Source organism: Parambassis ranga, chromosome 18, assembly GCF_900634625.1.
Source record: "Parambassis ranga chromosome 18, fParRan2.1, whole genome shotgun sequence".
Classification (NCBI taxonomy): domain Eukaryota; kingdom Metazoa; phylum Chordata; class Actinopteri; family Ambassidae; genus Parambassis; species Parambassis ranga.
The window spans coordinates 7,421,606-7,448,050 of record NC_041038.1 but is presented as its reverse complement, the minus strand read 5'-3'; the positions used below and the strand labels follow the sequence as shown (position 1 = coordinate 7,448,050).

General features: G+C 41.4%; 1 protein-coding gene across 27 annotated transcripts in view; it reads left to right on the top strand.

Annotated features, from left to right (window-relative positions):
* Positions 1 to 24,015: 24,015 nt before the first annotated feature.
* The window catches only part of LOC114450587 (receptor-type tyrosine-protein phosphatase delta), a 112,721-nt gene continuing 110,291 nt past the window's right edge, over positions 24,016 to 26,445 (top strand). For all 27 annotated transcript variants that reach the window (XM_028428713.1, XM_028428712.1, XM_028428708.1 and 24 more), the window contains exon 1: positions 24,016 to 24,408. The gene's annotated coding sequence lies outside the window, so the exon portion shown is untranslated. The remainder of the gene's footprint in view (positions 24,409 to 26,445) is intronic.

The window sequence follows — 26,445 nt, the reverse complement described above, 5'->3', positions numbered from 1 at the left end:
TGTGAGTGGCTGTATTTGCAGGTAGGAAAACTGCCTGTGCACCATGATAAGAAGGAACATCTGTTCTATACCTCTGGGAGAGTGGTGTAAAGTTATACAGTACACAGTGCAACCCTGGTGGTTAAATATGGTGGCATATCTAAGCATGTGGGCATTAACAAGCATCAAACAGTTAGTTCTGTGGCACAGGCCGCTCTTCCAACTGCTCACATCTAAGATGTGACTTAAAACGTCCATCTGTGTAACCAGCATAGCTACATGGTGTTGTCTGTGACTTCATTAGGCACACACATGGAGGAGGACCGCCCTGATGGTGGTGGTGGTGGTATGCCACACAAATGTATTGATGAAAAATAACAGGGCATCTTTCAAAGAGCCAGATGCTGCCCTCTTTGTTCTCCATCACCCGTCTTCCCACACTGTGGAATCTAACAGCTGTTCACTTAAACAGACGAGTAAAGGCAGGAAACAGATAATAGAAAACTCATTAATTATGGTGGTGAAAGTTGAAGAATCTATCTTTTGTAAAGCTTTTATCTCAATAACTTACAAATAAGTACAAATACATTTTACATTTTAAGATAATTCCAGTTATTGTGTATGTAGAAGGTGATGCTTACTCACAAGTTGGATGTTATCAGCCTATTAAATTGCTCTAGATACTCTATTCTCCTGCACGGCACTTACTATAGTAGGCTTAAGAATTAAGAATACCTTTATTAGTCCCACAATGGGGAAATTGCGTTAAAGGTGGAAGATTGGCTAGTGGTGCCACACACCATAACTATTACTGTGACATGCGATCTGTGGGACCTTTTTTGTTCCTTCTGTTTTAGTATCTTTAGCACCTTGGAGAAAAGGGGGAATGGGAATAATAACAACTGACAGCAACCATTCACTGGGCCTCATCAATCTCGTCAATGTCCCTAGCTAGTTGTCATAGTAGCGTCATAGTGTAGCATTTAGCACCCTAAGACACTGATGTTTCCCTCAGCAAAAACATACCATGGTTTGAATATTTAACTTACATGCCAACTGCATTTACACAGTATTTGTGTTTACTGCCAGTTTCCACAGGCTGAAGAAATGTAGTGCATAAAAACAAAGCACAATTTGCTATTATCACAGACAAAAAGTGAAGCATTTCATCTCAGATCGACTATACGCTTCATATTTGCAATATTACTTCCTGCGGTCAAAACTTTAGTGACATAGTTGCCCAGATTAAAGCATGTCCTGGCCCATTTAGAAAGGTACCAACCACTCTTGTACCTGTAAACCATACTACAAACTCCTAATTGATTTTACAAGGCAGCTTAGGCTCTAATTGCTGATTTGCCTGGGGATATTCTTGATCCAAATGGCTTAGCAACTTCTTTTGTGGTGTGCTGTTCACAGATTTTCATTCATGGCAGAGCAGATAGGACAGGGATTGAATGAATGCATCAAGAAAGAAGCTGTGTTCTGCATTTAGAGTAAACAGATGCATCCCATCTACCTTGCATTCATTCTATATCTAGTTTAGAACTTAATCTTTTTTTTGCCACAGTAAATGTTCACATTTGGATTATGATGATGATGATAGCAATGAAATTATTTCTGACTGTGAAATGAGGGAGTACTGCAGGATGCCAAACTGCTTTCACAGAGGATTACATCTTGCAAACTATTCAAGACTCTTCCACTTGGTTCAAGTAAATAAGAAATTCATTGGATATGGTTAAGAGGACACCACACTATTTTCTAACATGTTTGACACCAGATTAATAGCAGATTAATAATAAGATAACAACAAAGGAACTGATTCATTGTTGAATAATTTAGTAAAACACTATGGCATCAAACTTGTCTCCATTTAGTTTTGATTATAAATGAAGCTTCAATTCAAAACACACATCAATAAATTGCCTTAATGGTCATCATTAATGCATCAATCAGCATTAATCAGTGCAGCAGGAAATCTCATTCAAATGCACATTATTGAATGGCCATTAAGCTGAGGCACTTCAATTTAATACCATTGAGTTGAAGCAATGGCATGATACTGCAGCAGCCAAGGACACTGTAGTCGTGTGGCCTCCAACACTCTGGCTCCTTCATAGACAATGAATAGAACACTGACTTTGTGAACTGATGCATTTGCCATTTTCCCTTTTATGCTCTGCTGGACTTTACATAAAGGTCCAAAATCGTCAGTAATACTGGAAGGCGAAGCTTATGTTAGTGTAAGATTGAAAAATGGAATGGTGTAAAGGTCAGGGTCTTTGTTTAGAGCAGCCGCTGCTTTTCAAGTTATGTGACCTTACAGTTGGAGAAAAAAAATGAAGTTAATTTAAATTAGCTTATCCTATTATTACTAGAAGTCCCCTTAGGAGTGGGATGGAGTGATAAGTGATAAAAATAAATGTTGTAGGAGTCACTAGAATTGTAAAAACAGCCACTACACTAGGGAGATGAAGAAGGATTCACGGCAGAGAGGGAAAACAGATGAAAAGAGCTGTAATAAATATGTTAGAATTACAAGATGTGTACAGTACATCAGTGTGCTAATATGATTCAGATGTAAAAATATGCCACTGAGACCTTTAGCATTATCCCCTCACCACATCACAGGATCAGACAACCACAGATTTAATTTTTTAGGCAAAAAGGTCCACTGTTAAATCTCCAAGGTGCTGCATCTCTCGGATCAGCTCACACATTCTGTGTTGTTTTGGCCCCTCACATCCAAATCCGCTCCTCAAACACCCGGGAACTAAACAGTATGGGAATATGATGGGAGTAATCTGACAGAATATATTCAGTTTCATAAAACAAGCCAGGCAGAAAAATAGATTGGGGGGTTGCGATTTGGGAGAGGGAAAGCACAGGGAGGGACGGAGGTTGCAGAGAAATAATGTGTTAGTCTGTGTAGAAGCTACAGCCTGTGGAACTGAGGCTGAGGCAGGACCCACAGCTTCTTCCAGCTTTCTTACAATGTAAAGAAGGTCTGATGTGAAAAAAAGACTTCCATTCCACCATTCCCTCAAGTTTGTGATGTAAGCTCAGTCTTTGTATTTGTGCCTTGACAGAAGTGCAGGCTAATTATTGAAACATATGGATGGCTGCCCCCCCTCTTAACCCTCTCACTAATGATGCTTGGCTATTACAGAAGGGCACAGGAAGGACACTTCTGTCATTAACTCATGTATAACACCAGAGATCCCTGACTAATCCCTAAAAAAATCACAAATCTCATTCTTTCTGATCAAAACTACTTGAAACAGGACAATAAACTACAAGCTAGTTGCCAATATGAGGGCTGGATCTTACTTTCAGTGAACCTTCCTCATACTAGTAAAGAAATTTCTGATAAATAATGTGGATGATATGGCCTGTTTTCAAGTCACATTGACACCTTTATAGATGATAAGATGAATGCAGTCACAAGAAAAGTCTATACATTTCACCACATGGTTAAGTACCACCAAATACTGATAAGTAAAGTTTAAATATGTTGCTCTCTGCGGCTGACGGTGCTCCGGGTTTGACCATAAAATTACAACAATTGCTTAATCTTTGCTACATCAAAGCCTTTCCATTGGCAGCAGATCCCATTTAACTCTAGACGACCCACTTCAACTCCATTAACTTTCTTTGCTGAATGGGATCAAGGGAAGATGGCTGCCCATAATGTAGCTTGCTTAGGGCATTTTATTTTTTCAGCTTAGAAGCTGAACCCCTCTCTTGTGTTAATGGACCCAACGATTACCCTCCACAGTCCATGCAAAACATGCATACATCCCCCAGGTACATCACAGTGTGACCCAGCCAACTCGCTGAGCTTTTTGTTGGTCTTGTGCTTGTGGGTAAAAGTGATGCTGCTGCACAATGGACTAAAAGCTTTGGCGAACATCAAGAGTCCGCCCCTAACACAATGGCTGTAGCCAGTCCAATAGAAGCAATTGAAAATAGCTTCACTCCTTATATGCAATGCTTACATGATTCAGCTGAAATGGCTCTTTTGCTAAACAGATGTCAGCAGTCATAGGGAGGACTGCTACATATTTGCATTAGACCAGTGTTATATATATTGACACAACCTTCTCTGCTGCTCAATTTATCTTCAGGCAATGTGGATACAGTAGCAGAAGCCCAGCTGAGTGGGTGAAAGCTAAGCAAATGAGAACCAGCGAGTACATCTGTTCAGCCAATTCACAGTGAAAAATTTCACTCCAATGGAGCCTATGTACCACCTCAACATATTTCCCAATTGGCACATATGTGACTGGTCCATAACAGCAGAAGCAGTTCCCTCATCCATCTCTCCCTGTTGCTAATTGAGACAGGAGAAAGGCTTCAACCATTTCCATTCTTCCTCTAAACGACTATTGGACGCTGGAGACCAGATGGTCTGTTTGCGGATGTCACTGCTGGCCAGTTGTTACATTTGACAATGTGGGCTGACACTGGCAAGTATCAGTGGCATTTTTTTGTCCTTTTTCTTTTTTTTGCTGCCTTCAAGAAGGAGCAACTGGAAAAAACAGCACTTGGATTGATTTCATCCCTCATTCAGTGCACAGCAAATATTTTTGACAAAGACATATGGTGGAGGGAAGTGTGCAGCAGCAGGCTGCCCAGCCTCCAGCCTGAGATGTTTTCACTTGATTGTTTCAGGCAACATGCACATTTAGACAAGCAATATATGCATGCATGCAGGCAGGCAGACACACACGCTGCTGTAGCTCCAGCACAGAGGGAAGTGATAAATCTCAGTAGAGTTTTCCCAAGATTCGATCATGGCATTTACAAATACAACCCAACCCTTTGTGTCATGCTGATATATTCAATCAGTCTACTACTATTTGTCTCCAACCACGCCACTGCATGCCAGATGTTGGCTGCAACATGTCAGGGATGAAGTGCTGCTGCGAAACTCCACCTCAGTCACCCTGTCTTCACCTAAAGCTATCTTCAAGAAATAGAGTCTTTCACCTTCAGTCCGTTTGGAATTGGGGGAACCAAAGTGACGTTCAAAGATGTCTGCTGAAGTGTCCCTGTCTGGGCTTTGGCAGCTGGACTGATAGCCAGCCCTGTGGAATGGCAGCTGTTGAAGGGCTTTTTAAATTGCACCCAGGTTGATGGGTGGCTGTCAGGAGGGCAACGGACAGAGAATTTCGAACCGGGGGGAGGAGGGGGTAGAGAGACAGGAAAGGATGGTGGTGGTGGAAGGACTGTGACCCTGACACCGAGGTGTTCAGAAAGAGGAAGGTTCAAATCTTAAAAAAAAATGCATAAATTGAAGGCAGTAGGATGGGGGAGGGAGAACATTAGCATTGGAGTACATGCACTAAGGCCTGTTATCACCAGGGTTATTTAAGTAAGCTGCACATCAACACTGTTCACATTCCCATCTCAGTTTACATACAGAAGGACAATATCACTTTCTTTTTGAGCATATTTGCTTGCCACTGATACAAATGGAAATGGCGGCGCTTTCATTTTACTTTTCATTGTGGTTTACAGTAGCCTTTGTGCCCATCAGATCTTACAATTCCATTAATTACAATAGCAAAGATGCATTTCCAGCTGGCTTGCAAATGAAATGATTGTGAAGGCACAATAGTATTTCAAATGAAGTGGTGTAGAAACACTGTGAAACGCTGTGGGTGTCATGTAATGTGACTCTTTCAGCCTCACTGGCTAATCTTGCCTTGCTGTGGTTGTGCTGTGCAACAGATGGTGTTTTAAGAAGGTCATCACGTCTGTTTTCACGGTTGCTACATGAGCTAGTTATATTATTTGCAGATATTTAAGATATGATGTAGAGTCTGTGACAGGCCTTGGCAGAGTCCATGGATTTTTGAATGATGTGTTTAAGAAACACTACGATATCAGATTGATCGTTTTAGTGATGGTGCACAGCACAGTCAACAATGGTGCTTTTATGTGTTCTCTAATTCTTTTATTTTCTTAAAAAAATGATTTTTTGCATCTAATGAAATGCTTTGCCATATTTTATGTCTATTTATTTCATGCATCTCTACTGTGCATAAGACAAAGCAACTGATTTTGTTCTCTTTCTACTCTATGTACAAACAACTGGCCCTGCGAGGGTCTGATAGTACCGGAGTGGCTACATTCATGACCAATTATTAGCCATAAATCTACAAAGGGCGGCAGAACCTCTGACAGGTGGCTCTCTTATTGCCTGCTGATTGCTGGAGTGTACCTATTAATCATTTTCTGTATTCCCCACGGGTCAAGAAACCTTTTTAGTGGAGGGATGGATCAGACACAACGGGGATACCAATTTTCTCTTCCCTAACTCACAGTTGTGTTTTGCTCTTTCATTTGCTCTCCTTGAATTATGCTTGCATCAGATTTTCTCTAATGCAAGATGTGACTGATGCTGAGCATCATCCTGAAGGGAGGAGATTAATTCAGAATGGATATTTTTCAGCATGTTTTGCGTGTATTTGCAAAGAGTCCGTTTGTACAAATAAGAAAGTGACATGTCGGCCAATGTTAAAAGTTCGTGGTAATTACAACAACAGTTCAAATGCAAAATGCAAAGGATTTGTCATATCCCAGCAAACTGTATGTTTTCAAAGCATTCACTGAATGCAGGCACGCATAAGCCCATGCACAGCTTCATGATTATACTCCGGAGAAATGGCAGCATACTGTACATCAAACTGTAGCTATTTAGTCTCAGTAACTCCATGATATAGCTTGCATATAAACTAGGAATAAATTCCCCTTCAGCATTTTGACAGCAGCTATTCAGATACTTAGCCCTCATACTCTGCACTCATATTCCTCTGCCAGAATCAATTGTGCTGGCAACCATTGCCAAGCCTGAATTTTTATCTCCCAGCTGGAAAAATAAGGGGAAGAGAACAGAGCATGGAGATATGCTGTTTATCAGTCACACGACTAATTCTCTCTCCTTTTGAAAGTGAGCTTGGTAATAATCTACAAGACCTTGAGCGCCTTATGCAGACAATCAGCAGTGACGTACCCAGATTTTTACTTCTTTTTTTCTCCTTTGGTCAATCTCTGACCTTTTGAGCACCTCCCATATTTTAATTAGTAGGAAACTAAAGAGCTGTTCAATGCCCCCCGTCTCTTCTCCCTAACTCCAATTCCCCCTTTGTGCTGGCAGCTCATTTTCTTGTGGCCCAATGAAATCCATGGGACAAACACCACATTCAAGCAGTGATTGAATATCAGTGGCAAAGAAGGGGTTTTTGTAACGGGTTGGAAAATTACAAGGGCTAAAGTGTCAGACATATATGCCTGCCAAATGTAATCAGTGGGTAATAAATGTTTGTCCTTTACACGATAAAAAGCAGTGGCAGTGGTGAATTAGTGCTCAACAGATCTTTGATTTGCTTTGCTGTGATTAAAATGACAAAACTTTATTCAAACGGCATGTGTGACTGTAAAATACTGTAATCTAACATGCTTTTTTTGGTTGTTTTCTTGCAGCTCTTGAACTGTTGGGAAGATTGCTTGAGTGCTGAAAGGTAAGCTTTTCAAATGAGAATCACTGCAGTGTCAACAAAAGATGGGTAATGGCATTTTGAGCTTGGTTTCCATTTCTGCTCAGTCTCAGATGTGTGGTAATGCTGCTCGCAGCAGTATGGAAACTCGAGGTTAGACAGTGAAGGCCCTCTTGCTCTTTTTCCCTGCTGTTTAATTAGCATGGTCTGGGAGACTGGGGTGCCGCTTTAGCAATCACGAATCCTGCCTAGCCAATAAGAACTCGGGTTCAGCCACGTCTGGCAGAGATAAATGGCATGCCTCGCCCATCATCTCGGTTACCAATGCAATAGTGCAGTGTGTGTGTGTGTGTGACAAAGCAGGAAATCTAAGTGGGCATGCGGGTCACTCGATAACAACATAAATCTATGTGGGGGTGTTTTCTGTGTGTACAGTGCTTGTGTTTGGACTGTATGCATGGTTGGACACAGCTCAGTAAGTGCACTGCAGACCATTTTGAGGTTTCAATACACTTTTCTTATTGCCTGTAACCACAGAATGGTGCAGCATTAGAGAAGAGTGCCCTATATTTCCTAATTGAGATGCTATTCATTTGCTCTATTTCACCCAAATGAGATTGTACGGCTAGGTTAGGTCAATACATGGGAAATTTATGGCAGTTTTAGACTGTTCGGTGAATGCGAGCCCATCATAGACAGAGTGATGCGTTACATTCTGCAGACTGATCAGGGAAGTGAAGATCTGATTAAAACACAATTTTTTGGGAGTAAATTGGTACATCTTTGAAACAAGGAAACTGCTATTCATCCATGCACAGGACAAGATTAACACTGAATACATTATATGCAACATCCTACATCATCTAGTCTTGTTAGCCAAATCTGATCCAAGCACTCCTAATCAGTGGAACTGCCGTGCTATGTGGGTATCAATCTTTTCCCCATTCAGGGGAATAAAACACCACCACCAGTAAAAGACAAATAATTATACCAGGCCGAGTAAAAACTATTTTTAGGTATTATATGCTGTTAATAGCCACTGGTGAACTTCCCAGTTAAACACAACCATGAATGATCTGCAAGCAAACACTGTGTCCAGAGAAAAAGCACCTTGGGCCAGTCCAAACAAGGCACACACTGCTCAAACATTTTAACAACCTAAGAAACAACCTAGAAATTCAACCACTGCTGTTGTTTTTCTGGTGTGTAATTAAGCACCATTGCAGTTTGGATTTCACTTCAACACGACCAAGTTGCAATTATTCTAAAAGTAATGTGGTAAGGATGACGTTTAAATCAGCTTTAAAGTTGTCACTTAGAATCCTAATAAAACCCGCTCCATATGAGCGACATCCACTTCATTTGCGGGGTGATTTCCACAGTAATTGCCGCAGCCATTTCCGCTGTCTCCTGTTTCAGTGGATCATAGTAAGGGAACAGTTTGCAGCAGTGGGGGCATAATTAGTGATAGGCCTTGGACATGTCATACTCTGTTAGTCAGCCTCACTTTAATTCCTTTGTCTCCCCTCTGCTCCTAGCATTTATTCAGGTTGTGTGCCTCTAAGTGTTACTCAGGCGTTACTGTGCATTGTGCATACTTAATGCATCCAGTAAGTTGGTTTGACCTTATATTTTTTTTTTCCCAGATGTAAGTTTGATGTTATATGCTGTTATATGTGTGTTTGTACAAAGAAATTAGTGTGAGTGCCCCTAAGATTTCTTGTGGAACAAAAACAAATAATTTCTGAGCTTCAATATTCAGCTGGCTCATGATGCCCACTTTGGTTATAATTAGAGGAAACCTTTTGGGGCTTCTGTTTTTCTTTTTAAGCAGCTCCCTGTAGCAACAAAATGGATACAAAGAAAAGATTTTGTGTCATGCCAAAAGGTAGACTGGTGATTACTGTCAAAAGGATGGATTTTGGCATGATCAGTGTGTGTCTGTGTGTTGAGTTTGCAGAGGGGGTTTTCTCAGCCTAGGCTGACGTTGTGAGGGTGGATGAAAGCCGCTTTGAGGATACAGTATACGGCTGGGAGGAAAAAAAAAAAAAGCTCTTCCTCTGCCACCTTCCTTTGCTTTTCTCCAATTTTTTCCTCCTTTCCACCCTCTTTTCATTCTCCTGCCACTCTATACTTGGTATCGCTTCTCTCATGCCTCTCTCCTCCCTCTGTTGTTTCCCTATCCAATTTTCCCTATACATCCAGCCCACTCTTTCCCCTGCCATAGCTGTCTCCATGCCAGCACTCATCTGTAACTGCTCTGCTCTCCGTCCTCACTCTTTCACTTGAGGTTTTTTTTTTTTTTATTCATTCCCGGGTCCCCTTTCCCCCTCTGCCATACAATATGTGAAGGACAGTGCCCACGGCAGGATTATTAGAAACATTTCTCAAAATTGGGGATTACACAGGCCTCATATATCATTCATATTTATTTAAATAAACGTCATTTTTGCTTCCTAAGTCACCATAGTTTGTGTGCAAATCTGCAAAGATGTAAATTTATAAATATGGAGCACAGGGTGCAGGTGCATGCCCAGAGCCATTTTTGGGAAATATTCCTTCAGCCATAACACATGGCACCTATGCAGATAAGCGTGCTTCTGTTCTTCCATCACGCTATATTAACTTAACAGCAAAGTGTGTTTAGAAGTGAACCTTAAACTCGTCAGGTCAGAGAATTTACTGATTTTAACAGCTCGGCCTCAGTGGATTGTTCCTCGCCTTAGCAGGACGTATATTGAAAATGAAAAAGTGTTTCGATTGGTTTGGTTGGAAAAATTGAAAGAGAAAATTCTTCTTTTTAACACAAGCCTGGTGGAAAGATGACAAAAGATGACAACACTCAGTCCTGCAGGCTTTACACTGCAGCAGATGTGCAAACTATGTAATCATATTAGAGTTTTACAGCGCCTGCATATTTATGAAAACATTATAAACATAAATGCCACCTAATAAAGATTGCATCAAGGTTGCGCTGGTAGACCTTTATCCTTTCTATTACCCATCATCAGAAGGCAGGCTCTGACAATTCAGACCACAGATGCACATCAAAGTCTGCTGGTTGCACAAAGCTTTCTTGTTGTTGACTGTCTTAAGCAGCACTAATTTTCTGTGTATTCGGGCTAATTTAGGACTGCTTTCAAACTAACAAATATGGCTGTCTGAGATAAAGCTGCAGCTTTAGATTGGATATTTCGTGAAAATGACAAGCCTTTTAATGAAGCCACTGCGCTCTAAAAACTATTTCCTTTTTGATTGATTCTCTATGAATTTTTGAAGAACTTTTTTTTGGATGTGTTTTGGTAAATGCAGCTAAATTCTGCTTGGCACAGCCATAAAACTAGCCTCTACCACAGAAATAAGACAGTGTGGGAGTCTGTGAAAGAAAAATGAGCCTTTGCTTTTAAACAACTCACTAAATGGACATTTGTATTCAATAATAATTTAATAAGAGATTTTCCCGTGCATCTGCATTTATGCTTGCATCTCTCCCTTGTGCCCACACTCCCTTGTTCCTCCAGCATCATTTGCTTGATTGTAATTCAGCGTCTACTCCTTCAAGAGCTTGTTTTCTATTGATTTTATTTACAATGCTTCTATATTTCTCTCTCCGCATATCAGAGGAATTGTTTCCAAGTTCATGCATGAATCAATGCTTCCCTGGAACCTGCTCTGACGACTGCATGCAGCTCGATAAGACCAATTTATGTTTTAATTACGATGATCTACTAAGTGTTGGGCCCTGCTCGTGCAATCTGCATCAACAAGCCTGGCTATGCGCATTGTCTTGTGCATTGTATTGTACATAGAATTTTACGATCTACATGGGAGCATGGCGGTTTTGACTGCATTCAACTGTGCTGATTTGCAAAGATGATGGCAGACAATGCAGCGAACGAAGAAGGTTTTTTTTTTCGGCTGTGTTATTAGCAAAATGTTGTCTGCCTTTTAAGAAGTAGAGTTAAATTTCATGATTTACTATTCGTTTTTGTTTGGACAGAGTATTATAAAAACTATTATAAAAGTATTATAGTATTATAAAAACAACAACTGCTTAACTCATTTGGCAATTTGGCTCCAGACTGCGTTTTATACCCCTCCATGTTTGTTCTGTGCTGTTTTTCCTTTGGCAGAACACTATATCATTTCATCACTTGCCATTAGAAGTGATTGCTTAACTCAGTGTGCCATATAAGTGGCTTCTGGCAGGACTGAAAGCCATAAATTTTATTGACTCCTGTAATTAGGACAGATCAATAAATAGCAGTGTCTTTCGCTCCTTCCCAGGACTGTACTGGTCGGTGCACTACTCTCTGCTTTGGGTCCAGTGCAGTCACTCAATTTTTATTGTTTACACTGTATTTTACAAACTTTTCACAGCATCAGTGTTGACTTCAGAAGAAATACTGTGCCTGTTTTACAGAGAAACAGACGAACATTGTCACAATTTGTCGCTGTCGCTTTATCTTCTGCCGTTTGCAGATGCTCTGCCAGTAATACCTATTATAATACAGTAGAAAAACGGCCCCATAGTGTGTTGCTGTCAAATCTCTTAAGTTGATAGCTGTGTCTTTGCACACTGCGGGAAGATTCCCTTTCTGTCAAACAACAGCTGGTGAAGACAACATGATGCGGAGGCCACGGACGAGTGAGCCATCAAACCTCCGCCTCTGACAGTATTTTGGCAAGCCGCGTTTCATAAGAGTCTGCCTCACTCCGCTCCGCTTTTATGGCGCATGAATCAATAATAATTGTGCTGTGTTCTCACTTAGAAGTATACCCCCCCCCCTTCTTTATCGTGGCAACAGGCAAAAATAGGGAGTTTGGAAGGATGGATTGAGGAATATCCAGAAATTAGCATGAATGAAATGAATCACGGTTCCCCTGGGGATTATGATTCATTACACGGAGAAGAGTAGAAGGCGATGGTAGCCAACGACCAATAAAACAAATACAACTAGTGCAAGCTATAAAATGTGAGAATATGCTGTGTGTGATGCAAGCCTGCTGTTGACATGGGTTCAAAGGAGATTTTCAACGGATCTACAATGTTTCACTCAAGCTCTATAGCATATTCATGTGCTTTATGGATTTGATCAAACATGCTGCTCACAAGCAAACTGTGTTATCAATTTGAAGGCCGACAACCTTATCCTCAGCTCCATCAGAGCCTAATTCCAGTCCAAACCAAGCTCTCATTCTCCTTTCCCTTATCCCCCTTTGAAAAGCTCAGTGATTAGAAGTAGACTTAAAGTCGACTATAGCAAAAAGCCCACCACCCCACCACCTATTCCCAACAGGACCTTCTTGAATCCCTAAAGCCTCAGCCAGTTTATCAGCATCAGGGGATCAGGCAATCTCTCTCTCCTCTCTTCAAACAGGGAGCCCAGTGTGTTCGGCGGCCTTCGGTGTAATCTCTTTGGCTGTGGACAGATCTAGCAAGAGGTCAGCTGTGATAACGGGATCACTCAGGTGGAGACAGGGGAGGGGACCACTAAAGAAAGGGACAGAAGCTAAAACGGAGAGAAATGTGGCCGAGTGTGAGGAGAGTTTCTGCTCATATGTTGGACGGGCTGGCAGTTCTGATGAGATTTTTGCAGATGATGCACGAAGATCACGGCTGCGTCAATGCACATGATGATTAGCCTTTATGCTCCGAGAAATAAGTTATTTGCATACATTGTACAGACTAGACAATTCCAATAAAGTCAAACAATCAATGGATAAATCAATAATAAAAAAAATATCATTACTTCCACAGAATGAGTGCAAACTTAGGAGCCAGATGTAATAAAAACTCTGCTGAAAGAAATACAATTATGTCCAAGCTATTATAGTGGAAATAATACAAAATCCAATATTTGGTTACAAACTGAGCCCTATTTGACATGGCTGGATGCCTGACAGAGCAGAGAGGCACCCTGACAAGGCTGTTTTGGCCCGTCTCGCCCAGCCTTTTGCTGCATCCACTCACACTGTGACCTGGCATCTTATTAAAACTGCTATCAGCAAAGAATATAGAAATGAAAAAACAACAGTGGACATAAGTAGTGGAAAAAAATGGAGAGGTGAGGGGTCACACAAAACTGAGGAGCTACAGTATCAATTTTTCCGCTTGGGCAGCCAACTGACATGAAGCACAAGCCGTTACTTACACACTAACGCACATGCTAGCATTTACAAATACATTCTGCATACATGCAGACAAACTAATATTCGTCGTCTCTTTTTTTTGGGTCTCTCTCTCGCTCTCTCTCTCTGACACACACACGCTGAGAAGCAGCATGGTAGGCAGTGACACAAAGCTAATGCCTTGTCACACAGGCTGTCAGCAGATTAGCCAGTGGATTACACCCCAGCCATTAGATGTGCACAGAGCGAAAGGCCACAAACATGGCAGAGGGAGAGAGAGGAGGAGAGGAGAGAATGAGGTAGAGTGTGAGACTGGCAGTGAAAGGGCATATTCTGGCTTAGGAGGATATGTTGGAAAAAGTAAAGGCTAGTTAAATAGTGCAGAGCAAGAAGTCAAAGTGACACAAATGAGATGTAAGGATGAGGGGGAAAAAAGAGGAATGGGTCGAGAGAGTCCGCCACCGGAGCAGCAGGTAATGAGGTAATCACACAGAGAGAACAGTGAAAGTAATAACAACGGTAAAGGCAGAGACATGGAGAAAAACAGAGGAGAAGAAGGAGCGTAGTGAGTGCACAAAAAAACTGATCGGAGAAGTGGAGGTGATGAGAGAGACATGAGAGGGGCCAGAGAAGGACGCTTGAAAAACAGAATGAGATGGGAAGAGAGGCTGAGCGCAGATAGAGAAAGATGGAAATGGAAGAACCACAAGTAGAGATTAGAGTGGTGAGATGGGATGTGAAGCATCATAGGACGAAAAATACACAACAGTACAGCAGGTGGGTAAGACAGATGGTGACAAGTAAGATGGAACTTACTGTAAAGTATGTAATGAGCAAAAACTCGAGCTGGATGCATTAAAGGACAGCAGGACTCACTGACAGTATGGGATTCAGTCAATCTTTAAAACACAACATGCTTACATTACTTACTGAATTACAAAGCACATGCTTTTAGTTTGAAATCCTCAACACTGCTGTTAAATCATGAAAAGCCCGGCCCTTTAATTGCCTCACAGTTCACTTTATCACTGAAAGTAAACGCACTAATCTTTAATTTCAGACATCAAATGCAGTATTACTCTCCTATTACTTCTGTTTTATTTAAATAGGTAGCTAGATGTTCAGGTTGGCAGTTCAACTGACAATATTCAGGACAAGATAACTTTGCTTTACTAGGTCCACAATTTGGATACACCAATGACCGTTCACCAAAATGTCATTTTATAAAAATGAATTATAATGTGTGTACGTTACACTGTTGTTCATCACTTGCTGCTCAATATCCTGTATTATGGTTTAAATTGAGAAGGACTTCTTCAGGTGGGACTGTTTGTCAACTTCGATTATTTCAATCAGTCTCTGGGCCTCTCAGCTTCATTTCATGTTACAGCCCCCACCACCAAACCACTCCGCAGATGTAATGACACATAATTGTCTGCTGAATTCGCCTGTTAGGAGCTTTATTGTGAGCTGGTACTTCTACAAGAATGGAAGGTGGAGATGTCAAGTTACCAGGGACTAACGTGAAATTCTCATATCCATTTATGCCATTAGACCTATATCATTTATGCATTTATGCATGTTTAATGTGTAAACTGCATTGCGAGTGCCTTTACTGGTTATTCTTAGTAAGTGGGGTGGGGAGGGCTGTATATATATATATATGTGTCAGTGGTTGAATGTCTGCCAACATGCGTGTGTGCAATATGCATGTGCATGCATGCATAAATGTGTGTATGTGTGTGAGTTCGACAGAAAGGCCGATGTTCAGGACAGTTTAGTTGGTTGAGTAATCTGAATGTGTGCTGTGGAATGAGCTGAGTCTCAGAAGGGCTGGGGGGAGATGGAGGGAAACTAAATGTGTGAATCCCCATGGGATATATTATGATAAGCTTCTGTATGCACATAAACACACATAGGTGCACACATGTAGTGAGAGAATTACAGGAATAAAGGAGATGTAAAGGATGATTGGCAGACACATAGGTAGAAAAGATGGAGATGATTCTGAGACATGTGATTTACATTTGCACAGTGATAGGTTTGAAGTTCACAGCCTATAAAAACTCATTCTGCACCAGCCTATCCATAGCCATCTCATGTGGGAGCCATTCCACCTTTTAAAGCCCCTCTCACTTAAAGCGGGCACAGATGTAAGTCAAGGGGCTGCTTTGGATTAGCCAGAGAGAAAAACTCATTTCCTTTGCCATTTTACGAGCATTTAATTTGAAACAATTAAGATATTACGGTGCTGCGGATTCACTACACAGAGTGACAGCTGGGAGCAATCCCATAAACCCCTGAGCCAGTGAATGAGGCACCTTGCTACTCTCCACTCTTCGCTCTACACGCCTCCTCCTCCTCCTCCTCTCTGTTATTCCATTGAAGCATTTAGCTTAAGGCTCTGTTCAGGTGAATGTGCTACCTTTTTTGCCTCAGCTGAGAGCTCACCGCCGTACCACCAATTACTTTAGCAGCTCATAAATGCACCAGTTGGCTGATGATGGAATGGCCTAATTTTCCCAAGACTAAAGGGAGGAAGTGAGCAAAGACGATGTTTACCTTCTGGATGTTTTTTTTTTTCTCCCATCACACATTTTATTACATTATTGAATTGATTGCATAAGTTGCATGACTCATCTTTTGGGAGAAGGGATGCTAACTATAGGGGGCAGCAAACGGCAAGCTGAGATTCAGACACTTCCACAATGAGTTGGAGTTCATGTTTGCTCTTTATTTTATGAATAGCACACTTATTGATGACCCTACATGTTTGAGCCGTCCTGCCACTCCTCGACTTTGAATTCAAGCTAGCTTTGTCAGCATTCACACATCAATTCGCCTCCTCCTTTTTACCTTCCACACTGGCATAGAAGGGCATCAGAGGTGTGAAATTGATGAAGGTGTGCTTGTGAAAATGTCAGTGGGGGATCACTGGCCAGAGAGAGAGAGAAAAAGAGGGAGGGAGAGAGAGTATATTTGGGGTGGGGGGGTGCAGGTGGGGTTGGTGGGGGTTGACAGATAGGAGTGGCAAACGCTCCTTTTCATGAACACTGAACTGTAAAATGGAGAACCCAGTGCAAACAATGGCCATGATCAATCGGCTATGGTGAGAGGCTTCTCGTAAATGCCCGGTGCTCGCACACATACACACATACATACACACAAGCTAAAAGGGACTGAGATAGAAAAGAAAGACAGACAGAAAGACACACAGACAGAACTGAGGTCTGTGTCACTGTTAGTTTGTGGAAAGGGAAGTCAGAGGGGTATGAAGCAGAAGGAGTGTATGTGGAGAACACAGAAGAGAATGGGCAAATGAAGGAGCAGCTGGGGGAAGATGATGACAGGAACAGGTAAAAAAAAAAAAGCTTTTAGACTGAAAAGGATTTAAATAAATGAAAGGACAATGACGGAAAGTGGAGGGAGATGGGAGGGAAAAACAGAGGAAACGAGTGAACAAGTTTTTTTTTCTACTATATGTATGAATTGAGGAGATGTAAGATTGTGTCACATGATCACATTGTGAATTTTGATAGCATCCACCAGTTTAACTTAAATGCATAGGTCAGGATGTGATGGCACAAACAGTGAGTGAGAGTGAAACAAAAAAAAAAAATGAAAACTATCGCGTGTGAAAGTCCAGTCTCCAGCACATAATATAACGAATGCCTCATCAGTATTCATGGTGACAGCTGTTTGCCACCTATGGAGAAGATTATCACAGTTAACCTGAAAGAGGGTATATTTTACCCTCATTCTTAATCGAGAGCACCCTCCATGGTGGCTCCATGCTGATTGATTAGTAGTGAAGTGCAAGCATGGTGAGATCAGTTCAGATATCAGGTCACACATGTGCGTACTTGCACGCTATCTCTACACACACATTCAGATCCGGAACAGTTTCACAGAGTTCCACAGAGCAGCTCTGTCAGCCACGACTCCACTCAATCTGTCTAACCCTCATTCCCTCGCCACCTTTATCTCTCTCTTTGCCTCTCCGCGCAGGCTGCTGCACACCATGGCTGCTCACACCATCCCAGTTGATCTCTTAATGGACCTAATTGCTTTTCAGCTCATTGCGCCCCATGCCAACACTAAACTAAATCAAAGCGAGGTCCCGTCCACAAGCCTCATAGAGGCTCCCATTCTGCTTGACATCATAATAAGGTGGCATTGACTACTCATGACTCAGCAGCTGGAGAAAAAAAAAGATGAGTAAGCCTCCCGTCGTGGCGTGCCTTGTGACAGACACAACAGATCAGGTCGTATTGGAGCTCACATTGCCCTCTGAAGGAGTGCAGAGATCAGTGTGATTGTGACCCTCTGCATAATTGGAGCTACATCTCCCTACAACATAATCACTCGTAAGGCTTTTTACTTCACATTTAAGCCATGTGGTGAAAGCTACTCAGAGCCCATCAAACATGAAACATGCAGTCAGCTTCTCCGTTCTGAGGCCATGTCACGCAGGACTAAACATGTGCTCTCAGTGGCACCACGTCATCAATATGTGCACATTTTACAATGACAGACAGCATTCTAAAAAACTGCATTTCTCTCTGGTCTCTATCACATTACGTCTGTTGAAGTGATCAAAGTTTAGAATCTGAAAGTTTTCTGCTCGTGTTTGCTACTGTGTCAAAGCTGATTAGGCTACACCCACGTAGTCCCGATGAACTGTGACTGCACCTAGTTTCTGAGGTCCAGGTAACTCTCCAGGGGAGTAATTTGAAAACATAAACAGGGTTAATTTAATGATCCGGCATGAAAGTGTGTTTTGCCCTCTGGGACGCGTGATACGGCTGTGCAGTCTCAAAGTTATGTAGGTCAGCGAGTAAATTATATAGGTATTATCAGTGATTGTGTAAGGCTCTGTATACAGCTGTCTGGCATCTGACCAAAAAAACTGCACCACTTCTTCCCCATCATCTACATAATTATGACAATCAATCTCCCTCTCCGACTTTACAATCATTTCAGCCACATCATAATATTCTTGTTTTGTCTGTGATGAACTCTGTGATTATTAAGTCCTCCAAGTTTGACTAAATGTTAATTGCTCATGAAAGCATGACTATATGCTTAGCCATCCATCATGTCTGACAGATTCCAAGGAGGAGAGAAGTGTTGGATGTCTCGGCCGAGGACTAGCGTTGGGTGTTGGTTTACATTTTTCGTGCCTTGGAGATATGTGTAATATCACCTTGGCATTTGTTGCTCTTAGCCCCCCCCTTCCAACACCACCCCACCCTTCTCTCCTTCTCTTAACTGCTTGGGCAGCGGCCATAAACAAGTCAATCTCCATCCGTCTCAACACATTGGATTAGATTTATCCGCTTAAGATAGATTGTTATCCCAAAGAGCGTGAGTCTCGCTTGATGGGGAAATTAATTTTACGATGGCTGGTTCGCTTGATCAGGATTGTGGGGGAGGTATGAAAGTATCAACTCTGGGGTGAGAGGAGCTAAAAAACAACAATCCTTGTTTTTGATTCAGACAAGTTGTGTCTCCTCTGCGCAGCGTTATACACGGTGTTACTTAGGGTCACAGAAACTAGAGTAATGACTTGACTGACAGTCGTTTGTGAAGTGCCAGCAACTTGTCAAGGGTGAAAAGGCCTGCGCCTTGGGCTATGGGAAGATTGACAGTGGAAGAGGTTGGATCTTCACATCTGTTTGTCTAACATTAAATGTGAAATGGTCAATTCCGTATGCAGAATTATAAATAGGCTGCACGATCAGAGCAGGGTGAACAGAAACACCGTATGTGGAGATTTATTTATTTTATTTTATTCGTGAAATAGCTGTCGGCCAGTCCTATTCTAAGTGTAACGTTGATGCAGCCGTTATTGGATTGAGTTTCAATGGAAATGACCCCAGCCTGTTGAGCAATGAAATCCAGTCTGAGCCTATACTACAGTATACATAGGTACAGTGCAAATTTATCTGACAAGCATTACTCTGAACCTCTCTAGGCAGACTAAAGGCTTTTGTTCCAACTTTAAAAAAAAGCCTGTCATCTTGTTCTTTACCTGCATTTGTCTGAGTTCAAAGCTCAAAAGCGAATGGCTTGAAGATGCAGTTTTATCCCTGCAGAGATAAACACTGCACCCTGGAAAAAAGAAATCCCACCAATGAATCAATTCACTCTGCACAGTAAGCTGGCATTGTCCACAAGGCCACTACTGAAGATGATGCCGAGAGAGTGGGGGGGGAGGGGGGGTACAAATGTTCTACCAACGAGACCACCATGACACAAAGAAGCTGTCAAGGCCGAAGCAGTTTTTAAAAAAAGCACTTTACTGTATTTTTAACTAGTGCCCTTAATGCTTTGATCTAGATCCTAACTTGTGCATGCTAACAGTAGGCGTTTTTCCACTGCAGGATCACAGTGCAAGCACAAGGTGGTGCAGTTGTTTACGGAAATGTCTAATTATTAAAAAACTATTAGAACATGGAAGATGTTCAATCAGCTGTGAGTCACACACGACATTGTTTAGTGTGAGGCAGGGTTTTCAGAAGCACCTACCCCGTTGTAGACTCCTTTTTTTCTGCTCCTTTCTGAAAAGAGATCCAGCAGTGTGAACACATGCAGTCTGGGAGTTTCTGTAAAAAAAAAAAAAGAAAGAAGAAAAACAGAAAAAAAAAAATCACATTACTAGCATGCTAATGGTTAGCAGGCACCATTTAGTTAAGTGTGTCATTTGCTAATTAGCATTTAACACAAATTACAAATGAGGCTGATGGGAATATCATTATTCAGGCAGGTATTTAGTCGCTTTTTTTCAGGACATTTGGTGGATTAAGTGATGTTATACGAACAAATTATTAAAGTTAGATGCATTCAATCGTTTTTTGAGACAAAAATATGTGCAGATTCCAGAAGACAACGAGTGTTAATGGAGCCACTAGACATTCAGGTGCATTTGTCCAGGGGAACTGCATCATGTCAGTCCTGATGTATGCATAAATAAAAACAGCCCTAAAATATTTATACAGTAAAACTCATTCATCTGCCCACTGCCATTGTTTTTGTGAAATCAAAAGGAAAAAAGGAATATAACATCATTTCAAAGTAATTCAAATGTTCAGTGCTAATTAGTTTAGTCAAGTCAGAATCATCCCTAAAGATTTACAGTGTAGGCAGGTAAACAGGGATACACATACATCAAAAGATTCTGCTTACATTATTCATCTAAAGAAAATGCATATTGATACGGTACAACCTTTAGCATCCTTACCTGCATTTGCATCGTATTTACATATAGTAAAAGTCAGCCAATGCTACACTTTGCATGACCTCATGCACGTATGAACGTAAACATGCACATGGCGGTGTGTGAAACACTGCAATATGTTGTCATTGTCTAACAACAAAAGAAAACATTCAATCAAGTCCTTTTTAAACAGCCCTCCTACTGTCAGGAGGAGTATTAATAAGCAAACTGACGGCAGGTGGTAATGCATTTTCCTCAGCTCAGCAATCAGGCTCTCTCTCTCTCTCTCTCTCTCATGGATCTTTCTTATTGAAGGACAGTTGGTTTATAGACTACCGTGTCCTGTCGGGCGACAAAGTTCAGCCACAATAGGCCAGCAAGGCAGGCTCTTGATAAATCCTACCCTTGCCCCCATTTATCAACAAGTGCTGCTGTATTAGATGGTGCCAAGAATATGAAGCACAAGGTTAGATGCAGAGTGGAATTGTAAATCTAGTAACAAGTACTATCCAATTATACTTTAAAAATATAGTCCAAATTATGAAGATATCAGCAAATAGATGTTTGGGAATCATCTTATTAATTGACATAATCAGATATTTGTGATCTACAGTAGGATGCGCCTGGAGATACAACCATCTCACTCCCACAATGCTTTATTATACTGAGCATTTGAGAGTAATAGTTCACAAAACAGTAATTTCATCAAGTTTCTCCATTGTTCATTGTCATCTAACCAGCGCTTTCTGTTGGCCTATGAATCTACATGCAGAGTCTGTATCAAGTTCTGCCCTTAGAAAATGGAGCTGGGTATAATTTGCAGGTATAAATCACCATCACAGTTACTCAATCAGATACATGACATGCCTGAGTGCAGGTAAGAAAACAGATCTGCTGACTGCAGTAGTCTGTCTCTCTGTCTCTGAGAGTACCATTGTTGGATGGTGGATGTTGGTGTCTGCAGGGCGAGGTTGTTCATCAGAGGGTTTGGGTTGCTGCCACAGAAGCAACTTTTTCTCAAAACACAATTGGTCATAGTCATCTGTCTCCCTGGGCCATTGCAGTTATTTGTCTGTAGCCCTACATCAGAGAAGCGTGCACTACCTGGCTGTGATATCAGGAGCAATATTATGCCATTGCTGTGCAACATTATGTCTAGTCATGAAAAATGTATAGAGGTTACAGCTCAACAGGTTGACCTTGGAGACGATAACGCAGCATGTAAAGACTGTGAAAAAAAAATAAACAAAATGTCACATGATATGCGCACATTTAACCCCGACCTGACTATAGAATCAATGTAATATCCCTACAGGGACTGTGTGTGTGTGTGTGTGAGACGGGTTTATGGTGACCTTACTGTACGTGTCCAGATTTACTCTTCGATAGTCTCCCCTCTGGATGGGTTGTCGGAACAAGCACGGCGGATACAACTCGTAGTTTCCACACTCTTTATTTCACACTCACACATTACATGAATTGTGAGCTGGACGAACTTCCAACTGAACATGTAGTAACCTTTAGCTGAACTATTAGCAACGTTAGCTACATTAGTTACGTTAGTTTGTTAGCAACATTAGTTCGTTAGTTACGTTAGTTAGCTTAGTTAGGTTAGAAAACCGACGCTTCGTGCCGGCTCCAACAGGCAATCAGAAAATAATAAACAAACCGTTGCTATGGTTGCACTTTTAAGCAACAACGTTGCTATGGCTACACTACAAACATTGTTGCCATAGCTGCACCACAACTGCACTTACTCCGCAGTTGCATCATTCATGTATACGTCTAACAGTCATGAACATCTATTACAGTCAAACACACTTTCTTTAACTTCCTACACTTACATCAGGAAATAAAGTTTCTACTGGAAAATCCTACAGTACGTGATAACATTTTTTATGGAGCTCACGCTGACATTATCCTAACCATTATGAGTGTAAGTATGCCAAGCTTTGCCTCTCATCTGCATGAGGATTGGTTGGGGGTTGGAGTAATACACACAAGTACTTGTACTTAACTTGAGCTGTCATTTTATGCTTCTTTATACTTTTAGTGCCCCACATTTCAGGGGGAAATTTTACATTTCCCGACAGTAGTAGGTTCTAAATGTGCACAGCTATGTCTGGTGAAAAGAAGATATGTTACATTAAGGCCAATAAATGTCCTGCATTGGAAGTATTGCCCATGTAAAAGAAAATGTAACTACAGTGGTAGAAAATTGAATTGTTAACTGAACAAAAATGACAATTTTGATATCATTTATTAATTAGACATAACACTCATGACTGCACAAGCAGGATGAGTAAAAATGGAGCTCATCTGCATTAATCATTTGTTTGGAAATACTCTGAAAATATTAACAAAAGCTGCTTCAAATGCTCAACAATGGGCAAAAAATAATAAAATTTGTACATAAACACACACCATGTGTGTTTATATGGCAGGGTTTTAATAAAACAGTCCAAAATATTTTAAAAAATCTCCACATGACTAACCACAACTAAAATTAATACTTATGTAATTATCCATTGAGAATAATAATGCCATAATTGCATTGGCCGGTTACTAACAGTGGTATTCAGTGGCATTTATTGAGAATGTATTGGAAAATAAATGATTCAAATACTCTGATATTCATGATTAGAGTGAAACTAGATTTACAGTTAAACTCTTACATTTTATTTAAGGACTTTCTCTTGACATGAAGCACTCTCACACTGTGGTATCTGTGGTATGCCAGGAAATGGTCCAAATTCTGGCATTTACTATGTTTACAGTACATCAACAACTGCATAATAACTGACAGACACAGACACGTGTGGTCTGACACATGCATCCATATTCTCACGGTTTAGCATCTGAAAATAATTACCAGGTCAGACATAAACACACATGTATACCCCCCAACACACACACACACACACACACACACACACACACACACACACACGTTCCTCTTTAACACAAATCTTCCTCTAAAATAGCCATGTCCAAGTGCACATTCCTGCAGTGCACTTGGAGAGCGGGGAAAGTTGATCCAGGAGAGCTGGCAGAGTGGGACCTCGCTGAGTGACGTCACCCCAGCCCCCCTCTCTCGATCTTACACACATACAGACTCACTCACACACGAGAGAGAGAGAGAGAGAGAGAGAGAGGGAGGGCTGTGCGTCCCAGTCACACCGCACTCTCCAAACACAACCACAGTCTCGCCACGTTCAATTCAATGAAGATCTAACGAGCACAACGCAGACAGACCCAAACCAGAGAATATATTCCACACGCCCCACGTGCGTGTTTTTCACCCCATCTTCTCGGACAACTCGAGGAAAAGAAGCGACGTAAGAGAGAAAAACGTGGGGGAGGAAAAAAAAAAGAAGAAGAAGAAAGAAGAAGAACCTGAGGACGGATTGCTTTCCCTTAACGTTATTTTATTTTCCCGGGACTCGACTGCCATTACTGGATGTAACAAAACAGAAAAGAAAAGAGATAAAGAAAAGAAAAAAAGAACTCCTCTTTACACAGACTAAAAGGAGAGACTGACTTTCAAACTGGCCGCAAAATGGTGATAAGGTAAGCCTGTGACAGACGGAACTGAAGTGGCTGCCGCAGTGATTTCAGGTGTGCCACACGAAGTTGGTTCAAACATGTCAGCGGCACCGTCTGTACATGTTTGGCCGGGGTTCGTTCTCTGGTTGCGCACACGCTGTTTAGGGATGTAGCCTTTTTTTTATTTCTTTTTATGTATGTGTCGATAATTGCTTTACGCACAGTTCATTATTATGAATGCGCGCAGCCTCCAATGGAGATAGCGTTTCCAAAGCCACGTTACAGTAAGAATTACGCACCGACCCTTCATCAACTGGTTAAATTCCATCTTGCATATGTATCAGCCACACATCTGTGAAAGTGCAGGTGGAATATTTTTGTCAGAGTGGTTTGTGTTGAGGCGATATTCATCAGATAAATATTCCTTGCCTTCATATTTGAACATTTGTCCCGCGTTACTGTGGTAAAAATAGTCAAATCCTGTGATATTTGAAGCTCATTTTTAGCTGTGACACTGTCATGTTTAAATACACTTCATTTCGTGCGTCCTTTTTAAGAGTTGTGGAAGCCTCTCCAGCGACTGGATTGTGAAGAATTTTTCAAAGTGCATTCCTGCAACTCTCCAGAGATCCCTCATCTCATGCGTCTTATTTTAGAAGGCGTTTTATTTTCGTATGGTGGGTTTAAAGTTGACGGTGCTTTTTTAAGAGCTGGCATATAAAAAAAGGGGGGAGGTGGGAAAAAAAGCGAAAATGATCAGTCTGACAGGCGGAGAGCTGGTCAGTCACGCAAGCTCTCCTGTCAATCAGCTGAAAGTGAAGCTTTATTTTCCAGTGGAAGTGCTTCCACCTGTGCTCAGTGTGCCAGTTGGGCCACTAGGGGACTCATTCCCTCCAACCACCACTGAGCAGAATGCAGTAGTAGAGAGAGAGGTTACAAGAAATGGTGACATGCCAAGAGTTCCCTCTTTTACTGAAAAACAGAAAGCATCACACTCCTGTGTGAAGCTGTTTTAGATTTTGAACAGAAATGGACACAGTGGCTTTCAAAACACAACCTCAGTTTGTTCAAATCTGCTTCGTAGTCTGGATTATGGATTAAATAAATAGATTAAGTGTACCTCTAAACATATTCATTACTGTCTGAGCCAAATGAAACTGCAGTGATTGAAGGCAGAGTATAATAAGACCTGCTAATGTGTGTGTGTAACCATGCAAATGAGCGTCCATGTGTATCTGGTCAAGCATTTCTAAGTTTATTGCTGATAAGCACTCTTGAGAGCACAGCGCAGCCTCTCGGCTGTCTTACATGTTTTACAATTCCAGCTCAAACAATTAGCACTTGCCCAATTTTGACACGGCGCAATTAACACTGTCACCAGACGTTCGATTTCCAATTTTGCTGCCGCGTCAACAGTGCTCAAAAGAAGAGGCAGAAAAAAAAATTGATATGCACACAGAGGTGGTGCTGAGTTTCAAATGCTGCTGTCCAAAATCGCTGAAGGGAACAAAGTGTCTCGGTCATTGGGAAACAGCACTGACGCGGCCATCTTTAGTCCAACCTACGTCCTTCCATTTCTCCAAAGCGACATATGGTCTTTGGTGGAAAATGTGACAGTGAAAAAGGTGTTGTAGTGTAAAAGCTTTTTTAAATTGAAGAATAATAAGAATGGCTAGGGAGTGCCTATAAGTGATTTAAGCTGTTTTTGCATGCTTCAGGTTCTCCAGGTTTCGGTGCCTGAAACATATTCTGAAACCTGTGACTGTGTCTGGAAGGAGGATTTTCATGAGTTATATAGAAAATCAATGATGTATTTTTAGGTGTATGTTTATGTGAAATGTTGAGCTCATTGATAAAACTCATTGACAGCGGGGTGTTGATGAAGCAGAGGCAGTTGTAAGGATAAAAGACGCTTTGAATATTGTCTTATCCGTGTCCCTCTCTGGCACAAACCCAAGCCCTCTTACAAACAAGTGTGCCTGCACCTTACACTCCCATTGTCTCGGCACAGCCAAGTAGCTCTGACTCACTGGTTTATCTTCAAGAGCAGAGAAAGAGAGG